Below are 9,896 nucleotides of genomic sequence, written 5' to 3' on the forward strand. Positions count from 1 at the left end.
ATGACTTGGTCTGAGTTCAGGCAAGTATTTGAGGATCAATACTACCCTAGTGCTTTTAAAGAAGCAAAGAGGGGAAAATCCGAAATTTGAGATTTTATCTAACTTAGGGAGTGATGATGGTTGCTGAGTATAAGCAAAGATTTACTGAGTTATCTCAGTACGCCCTTCCGATCATTGCGGAAGAGAAAGAGAGGTGTAGAAGATTTGAGAATGGCCTAAGAAGAAAGATACGTACACCCATTACCTCTACATCTAATTGGGTGAATTTTCCTCAGTTAGTGGAGACCGCTATCCGAGTTAAGTAGAGTGTAGCAAGGGAAGATATACTCCACCTAGATGCGGGACAGTTTAGGATGCCTAGAGAAACGAGAGGTAAGAGTTTTAGACCCCCGTTCTCTGGACAGTCAGGTATGAAGAGTTTTGCAGGCATGAGCCAACAAGGTTCAGGTCGAAAGAGGTCAAGACCTGCAGCTGGACTGAGTGGTAGATTAGTATTAGGTCGTGCTAGCTAGTCAGTAGCTATTACAGGAAGGAAACCACTTTGTGTAAATTGTGGTAGGCCCCATACAAGAGTATGTTATGGCAATAGGAATGTGTGCTTCCAGTGCGGACAAGCGGGGTATTTCAAGAGAGATTGTCCTCAGTTAGGTCATGGAGCACAGAGTGAGCAAAGAGGGGTTACCCAAGTTGTAAACCAACCCAGAGCAACCGAAACTAAAGGTGAGGGATCCGATGTAGCTAAGCAGAAAGAGGTAGCTGGATGACCCCAACAGCAATAGCAACAGCTGCAATAGTAGGGTAGAGTATACGCTATGACACACCAGGAAGCGGAAGAGGCCCCAGATGTCATAACTGGTACGATAATTTTATGTAAACAATCTGCTTATGCATTATTTGATCCTGGTGTTATACACTCATTCATATCTAGCATGTGTGCATTGCATATAAATAGAGTGCCTGAACGTATGAATGAGGATTTGTTTATCTCTACGCCTGTAGGAGATACTCTAGTTGTACATGAGTATTACGGGAATTGTGAAGTAATTCTTGGAAATCAGAGTTTAGAGGTTGACTTGATTCCATTAGAATTACTAGAGTTTGATGTATCTTAGGTATGGATTTCCTAAGTAAACACTATGCCACTGTGGATTGTTTTAGGAAAGAAATAGTGTTTAGAAAACCATGTGAAAAAGAGATAACCCTGGTAGGAAGTAAAAGAATACTTTAAGGAAGTTTAATATCAGCAGTGAAGGCTAGGAAGCTACTGAGTAAAGGGTGTGAAGCCTATTTAGCCTATGTAGCAATTTCACAGGATAAGAAGCTGAGACCTGAGGATGTACCTGTGGTACAAGAATTCTTAGATGTGTTCCCTGAAGAGTTACCAGGCTTACCACCTGACAGGGAAATAGAGTTTACTATTGAGTTAGTTCCGGGTACAGCACCTATATCCCAGACACCATATAGGATGGCACCAATAGAACTGAAGGAGTTAAAAGTTCAGTTACAGGAACTTGTGGATAAGGGGTACATTAGACCCAGTATGTCGCCTTGGGGAGCACCAGTCTTGTTTGTTAAAAAGAAAGACGGTACTCTTAAATTATGCATAGACTATAGACAGTTGAATAAGGTGACCATTAAGAATAAGTACCCATTACCTCGTATAGATGATCTCTTCGATCAGTTAAAGGGAGCCACGGTGTTCTCTAAGATAGATTTGAGATTAGATTATCACCAGTTAAAGGTGAAAGACACAAATGTTCTAAAGACTGCATTCAGAACTAGGTATGGACATTATGAGTTCCTAGTAATGCCGTTTGGATTGACAAATGCTCCTGCAGTATTTATGGACTTAATGAATAGGATATTTCATCTTTATCTAGATTAGTTTGTGATAGTTTTCATAGACAATATACTAGTATATTCTAATAGTGCAGAGAAGCACAAAGAACATCTGAGGACGGTGTTGCAAATGCTAAGGGAAAAGAAGTTATATGCCAAATTTAGTAAGTGTGATTTTTGGTTAAACTAAGTCGTATTTCTTGGTCATATAATTTCAGCTGATGGAGTTAGCGTTGATTCCCAAAAGATAGAAGCAATAGTTAACTAGGAACGACACCTGAATGTAATAGAAGTACGCAGTTTTCTGGGCTTAGCAGGTTATTATAGGAGATTCGTGGAGGGCTTTTCTAAGATAGCTCTACCATTGACAAACCTGACCAGAAAAGATGCGAAGTTTGAGTGGTCGCCAGAATGCGAGCACAGTTTTCAAGTCTTGAAACAGAGGTTAGTATCAGCACCCGTATTAACTCTACCTACACTAGGTAAAGATTTGAGGTTTATTGTGATGCATCCCTATAAGGGTTAGGATGTGTGCTGATGCATGAGGGAAAGGTAGTAGCTTATGCTTCTCGACAGTTAAAGAAGCATAAATGGAACTACCCGATGCATAATTTAGAGTTAGCAGCAGTTGTGTTAGCTCTAAAGTTGTGGAAACAATACCTGTTTAGTGAACGTTGTCATATATTCATGGATCATAAAAGTCTGAAGTATATCTTTGATTAGAAGAAGCTGAACTTGAGACAGAGAAGATGGATCGAGTTGATCAAAGATTATGATTGCACAATTGACTATCACCCAGGTAAAGCAAATGTGGTAGCTGACGCACTAAGTCGAAAAACCGGATCAGCTAGAGCTAGTATCAATTCAGTGAAGGGTACACTGATTCATGAGTTGTATAATGCTAAGGCAGCATTATCAATCGATCAAACAGGAGGTTTACTAGCTTCATTTCAAGTGCATCCTACTCTCGTAGAAGATATTCTACATGAATAATTAAAGGATTCTGATCTTCAGAAGTTAGCTGAAGAAGTAGGTAAAGGATTGAGGACAGACTATCAATTAAGAGCGAACAAAGTGCTATTAAAAGAGGGTAGGGTATGTGTACCTAATAACTTAGCACTTAAACAAGCTATTCTAGAGGAGGCACATAGTTCGGCCTATGTTATGCATCCGGGCAGTACGAAGATGTACAGAACATTAAAGAGATCATACCGGTGGCCTGGTATGAAAAGAGAAATAGCGAAGTATATTGACAGGTGTCTAATATGTCAACAAGTTAAGTCGGAAAGACAGATACCAGTAGGATTACTTAATCCACTCCCAGTACCAGAATGGAAGTTGGAGCATATTACAATGGATTTCCTGTTTGGATTACCTAGGACACCTGTGAGCTATGATGGTATATGGGTAATTGTGGATAGATTGACAAAAACAGCTAAGTTTTTACCTATTAAAGTTACTTTTACCCTATACCAATTAGCTAAGCTGTATGTTGATCAAGTTGTGAGTCAGTTTGGAGCTCCAGTTTCAATTGTATCAAATCGAGACTCCAAATTTACATTAAAGTTTTGGCCTAGTTTACAGAAAGCTATGGGAACCAAGTTATATTTTAGTACCGCTTTTCATCCACAGATGGATGGTCAGTCTAAGCGAACAATCCAGACATTAGAGAACATGCTGAGAGTGTGTATATTGCAATTCAAAGGCAGTTGAGATACGCATCTATCGTTAATCGAATTTGCGTATAAAAATAGTTACCATTCAAGTATCGAGATGGCACCATATGAGGCACTATACGGAAGGCCATATAGAACTCCGATATATTGGGATGAAGTCGGTGAAAGGAAATTACTAGGTCTAGAACTTGTGCAACAGACATCAGATAACGTTAAGATTATAAGAGATAATCTTAAGACGGCTCGAGACAGGCAAATGAGTTATGCTGATAAGTGGAGAAGAGAATTGGAGTTTGAAGTTGGTGATAAAGTATTTCTTAAGTTATCTCCGTGGAAAGGAATACTCAGGCTTGGTAGGAAAGGGAAATTAAGCCCGAGATATATTGGACCTTAGAGATAATGGAAAGAGTTGGCCCAATGGCATATAGATTGGATTCACCTCCAGAATTATCTCGTATTCATGACGTGTTTCATGTGGCAATGCTTAGAAAGTATGTGCCAGATCCTACCCATGTGTTGCCTGAGTAACCAGTACAGTTGAAGGAAAATTTGTCTTACGAAGAAGAACCAGTGGAGATTCTTGACCGAAAGGAACATGTCTTAAGGAATAAGACAATTCCATTGGTAAAGGTACTATGGTGGAACCATAGCATGGAAGAAGCGACGTAGGAAGCCAAAGAGCAAATAAGAAACAAGTATCCGTAGTTGTTTAATTAACGGACTTGTAACGAAATTTCGAGGACGAAATTTTCATAAGAGAGAGGTAAATGTGAACCCGAATCCTAATTTCTCTACTTGAGTATGTTCCCTACTGAGACTAGTCTGGTGAGTAGGTTAATGTGGAAACTAGTGTGTGATGGTAGAGAAAAGGGTGGAAAATTAGAAGAAAAATGTGTATTTGGAAGCTTGACTTTTGGGGGAAAACTTGGAAAATTGGCTAAGTATAAACCTATATGATGGATGTGTTGGATGCGTTGGATGATGGATGCGTTGGATGCATTGGATGCGTTGGATGATGAGTGCGTTGGATGCGATGGATGCATTGGAAGGATGGTATGCGTCCATACAGCTGAAGGAAGGAAAATTGAAGTGATGCATTGGAAGGTTGGATGGCACAAGGGTAGGCGAGGATGCGAGCAAGGCATGCGTTGGAAGGGTGGCATGCATCGATGCACAGCGCCCAGCCAAGCACCTATGTGTCGAGCACCTCTGCCAAGTGCCCAGCCCATGCGTCGAGCGCCCATGCCAAGCACCTCTGCCAAGCACCAAGCCTATACGTCGAGCGGCCATGCGTCAAGCACCTTGCCAAGCACCCATGCGGCTGAGCGAGCCCTACAAGCAATGGCCAGTGCCTATGCCACGCCCATGTGTCGGTGACCAGTGCCTATGCCAAGCGCCATGTGCCCATGTCGAGCGTTATGCACCCATACCGAGTGAGCCTTGCGGTGATACCTAGTGAGCCATGCCTCAAGGACGAGCGGCCATCCTATGCATTGGTGGTGGCTGGCTCTTGCGATGGTTAGGACTTGTGGTGACTAAGTGAGTTGGCTTGCTATGCGTTGATGACACTATGCGTTGAACATTCAAGAGTTTGTGGACACATATGAAGGATGAGATCACATAGAGAACGCCATCAAACATGTGTCTTCTTGAGAGGAAACCTTAAGCCTTAAGGATTCGAGGTGGTTGCATAAGAGGACATGCAAAATTTAGTCCCATGTGTTGGCTATGTAGGGAGAAGGACACTTAGATTGCGTTGGTCAAAAGTTGTGTTAGTAGTGTGAGGAAGAAACACTTGGACATGCAACCAAGTAGGAGGTGTCGACCTTGGAGAGTGTTTAGACACCTATAAATAGAGCCAACGACTTCTTTTTCAGATCAAAATTCAAAAAGATATTGGGAGAACTGAGTAAACATTTCATTGAGAGCAAAATCCATGCATTGATCATAGAATTTCAAAGAGGATGCAGTGGACAGTGAAGTCTGGAAAATAGCATCAACTTGGGACGAAGAGTTCTCTCAAAATACTCGTGCGTTTGGAGTGATTCCAAAGCCACCTGAAAGCTTTGAAAGTCTAGTTTTCAAGGTAGGGCTGCTGGAGAAAATTTCTAAAGGATTGGGATGGAAACTGAGAAGAAGACAGAAGGGTCAGGCTGTCGGGTAAGCTTGGGCCAATCTTGAAGATTTTGAGACTCCGGCCAAACCACGAGGAGTTCTGAGCTTCAATTTTAGGGTAAGCTTATGAAGACATATTAGAATATATTTGTGAAGGAAGTATCTCGAAATAAAGCTTAGAACTATGAGTAATCTGAGTTGTAAATTGAATCTAAATTCTAGGGGTGTAAATGGAGCCCGAGGTAAACAAGGAACTTCTAGAGTGAAAAGTTCCTAAGCGATCGAGGTGAGTGACTAAAACATTTGACTAAATATTTACAATGTTTTAATGAAAGCATGTTTTAAAGAAGATTATTCTCATGCCAGCTAGTTTTATAAAGTAATTTCATGCAAACCATGAGTTATGTTTTAAATGCATGCATGTGTGGGAAGTTTGTTGAAAAGCTATTTATATGTGTTAAATATACCCAACATGCGTGAGTATCTTTAAAGCCATGTTTTTATATGTGTTATACTTTACATGCTTTAAAGAGAAAGTCATTTATGACTAGTTTTACTTAAAACGCGATACCGAAGGACATTTGATAAGGTATCCTAGCAGCTTGATACTAAAGGACATTTGAGAAGGTATCTGAGCAAAAGTACCTAAGGTATGATGGTACTTAGTATGGCCACGTGCACGTAGGTAGTTAGAGTCAGAGATTGAGCAAATGGATTCTCTCTTAACTAGTAGTTGGTGTTGGGATTATTTTTAACCGTAGTAGGGTTATTCTCAACTGAGAAACAGATTTAATGTTTTATGATTAAAACAACTTTATATGTTTTATGCTTGGAAAATGTTTATACTGCAATACAAGATTACTGTAGAAGTTTATATTCCAGTTTAAATCTCTTTACTGAGACTTTTGCATGAGAAACAGTTATCTTTCTTAAGTCACTCACTAGGCTAGCAAGCTCACCTCGTTTTCAAATGTTTTCCTTTCCCCCAGGTAGTGGTCAAATCCTCAGAAGATAGCTCTGCATCTGCTCTGCCACTAAAGGATAGAGATATTGTAACCCATCGGTTTAGGTGGTTACTGTAAAGATTGTACACATGTTTTCGTTGTTCATATAGAGACTAGGGTTTTTGGGCTTTGGGACTTATGAATCTAGTGTTGTAATGACTCTAAACATGTTTTGTTTCTGAATTAATAAATTTTTGGCCTAAAGACATTCCGCTATATATGAGTTATATATTGGTATCAGAGTTATTCCACAAAAGTTATTAGGCAGTAAGTGTCAACCAAAGGGTTGATAACTACTGCAGTCACGTCCTTTCCTAGGTTCAGAGGGTGGTCTGGGGCGGGGTGTGACACATGGGCTTCTATTCATAGAGTTTAGATCGTCGACAGCATTAATTGGACTACTCTGAATCTGACATTTGGCGCGTCGGTTCTTTCTGAACCTCTGCCACCAGCGGCGCGGAAGGTGAAATGTCAGCATTAGCTTTGGATTTTCTCGTGGTAGATGCGTTGATGCATTCATTACACCAACCTTGTGTTGATCCCATTAGAATGCGTTGTCGCATAGTCGCAATCATTCAATGGTCGCATTCGCTTCACATCGCAACTATAAATGATGACCGTAATCACTTAACGAGCGCAACTCCCATGCGATGGACGCATACAACTTATTACCCCAACATCCATGCGTTGATCAATGCATTTGCCTTGCGATGGAGTATTTCTCCGTATGCGGTCGTCTATGCGATGGTCCGGTTTCCGCGTTTGCGTTCATTTCCTACATTGGCTACAAGAATTGAACATTGAACGCATAATTAACACAAAGTGATGGGTTAGCTGAGATTCGCCATGCTAATCGACGCAAACTCCTTTTCTCATGAATTCCTATCATGATCGACGCAATTTGTGCCTAACAATCTTCATAATTCTAAGTAAAAGTTCTAAGATGGCATGCATTTCTGCATGTCATCACACCCTCAAACTTAAAATCATGCTTGTCCTCAAGCATGCATTATACTCAAGAAATTCTGACTCACCTTCATGCTTTCCTTTGCATTGACCAGCTTCTCAGAATAGAATTCACACACACCTTTGACCACCACCGCAATGCTCTCCTCCACTTTGGATGCTTCTTCAAAAAGATCTTTTGTAAGTTAAATCCAGCAAGCCTTTGCTCAAAAACTTTTATTCATTCACCGTAACTTTGTATTTAGCTTTTGAGATTCCGTTCATTCAAAATACTTCAAAAACTTGTGATGGCTTATTCAAATGTGGCGTCAAACCTAGTTACGCCCTTCGTTTTGGCTTACCCCCGCTTGTGTCATGCGGGCATCCAACTTCAATTGCATTCCATGTTCAACTCAACTCTTGTCTCATTTGTTTTGGCTTGCACCAGACAGAGAAGTTGTGCTTATGCGCTGATCCTGCCGACTTGCCTTCGTTTTGGCTTACCCCCACGTGTGTCATGCGGACATCCAACTTCGAGCAAGTGCCTTTCTGTGAAACCCGGATCTCCATTTTCCTACTTAATTAAGTGATTAAGGGGTTAATTAGGAGAAAGTTAAATCCTATGTTATGTAAATAATCTAATAATTTTACATTTGTCATAATAACTGTAATAATTGTCACCTTCTGTGGATCAACAATTAGTAAGAGTGAATGTAAACTATAATGGTTAGGTATTATAGTTACGATAACCATATTTGATTCTGGAGAACGAGTAGAGAGGACCCTAAAAGGATTAAAAGAAGAGAAAACCTTGAAGACTTAAATCCTGAATAGTGAAGAAAGGATTGAAGAACTGAGGAAAATATAGAAAATTATTTGGGAAAATTCGTGTGGAAGTTGCACGGAGATAAACCATATTCACAGTAGCTAATGAGATTGGAAAGAATGAGAGTGGAGAGAGCGACACCGGCGAGAGTGGAGGCAGCGAGAGAATGGGAGAGAGCGAGATTGATTTGAGCGAGAGAAAATGGAGAGAAAGCGAGATTGGAAAGAATGAGATTGGATAGAGTAGTTTGAGCGAGAGTTTGAGCGAGAAAGTGGAGGAGAGCGAGAGTTTGAGCGAGAAAGTGGAGGAGAGCGAGAGTTTGAGCGAGAGTGGAGAGAGCGAGATGAGCGAGAAAGTTGGAGCAAGCAAGAGTAGAGAGAGCGAGATTGTGAGCGAGAAAGTGGGAGAGAGCGGGAGTTTGAGCGAGATAGTTAGAGAGAGCGAGAGTGGATAGAGCGAGATTGTAAGCGAGAAAGTGCGAGAGAGCGAGAGTGGAAAGAGCGAGACCAGAGAGAAAGTGGAAGAGAGTGAGAGCAGCCTGAATGCCTCATTCGAACATCATGCCCATGCGATCAAAGGAAACTGCCTGTGCATCGAACGGCTGGGCATTTATGTGTTGAATCTGGCCACGATCTTATAGATTATGCATTGAAAACCCTAAATTGAATACAAACAGAGCTTGAAGACGTAAGGGCAAACGTCAATTAAAATTTAGGTGTTCGATCAAGAGAAATTCTTAAACCTTAAGAAATTGTGTTGGATGCATTTGGGAAGAACACATTGAACCAAGGTGAAGTCAGCTTACGTTGATAAAGGGAGGATTAAACATTTGGCCATGCAGCCAAGTAGGTGCTATCAATCCCACGAGCAATTTGAATGCCTATAAATAGGGAGTTGGGATTTCATTTTCAAATCACAAATCATAAAATTCGTAAAAATAGGGGGAAAGTAGAGTGCATTGGACAGTGAGGGTGGAGGAGAATACATCAACTTGAGACGAGGAGATCTCCCAATCTACTCGAGCGTTTGATGTAATTCTAAAGCCATCTGAAAGATAAGGGAGTCTAGTTTTTATTGCGAGGCTGCCGGAGAAGAAGCTCTAAGGAATTGGGCTGGAGAGGGAGAAAAATACAGAGAGGTCGAGCTATCGGGTAAGCTGGGCTAGTCTTGATGTTTGGATGATTCTGGCTAAACCATGAAGAGATATAAGCTGAGATTTTACAGTAAGCTTATTGAGACATTTTAGAATATTTTTGTAGAAGGAAGTATCTCAAAATAAGGTTTATAACTATGAGTAATCTAAGTTGTAATTTGGATCTGGATTCTAGGGGTAAAAAGGGAGCCCGAGGTAGAAAAGGGAACTATTAGAAAGTTTCCGAAGCAATTAAGGTGAGTGTTATAGCTTTGATCATTAACACATAGTGTGAGTGTTATAGCTTTATAGTTTTGATATATTGTGAGTGTTATGTTGCTTTGATAAATAAAGAATAT

This window comes from Benincasa hispida, chromosome 9 (genome assembly GCF_027475165.1).
Source record: "Benincasa hispida cultivar pf3 chromosome 9, pf3_genome.v1.1, whole genome shotgun sequence".
NCBI classification, from domain to species: Eukaryota; Viridiplantae; Streptophyta; class Magnoliopsida; order Cucurbitales; family Cucurbitaceae; genus Benincasa; species Benincasa hispida.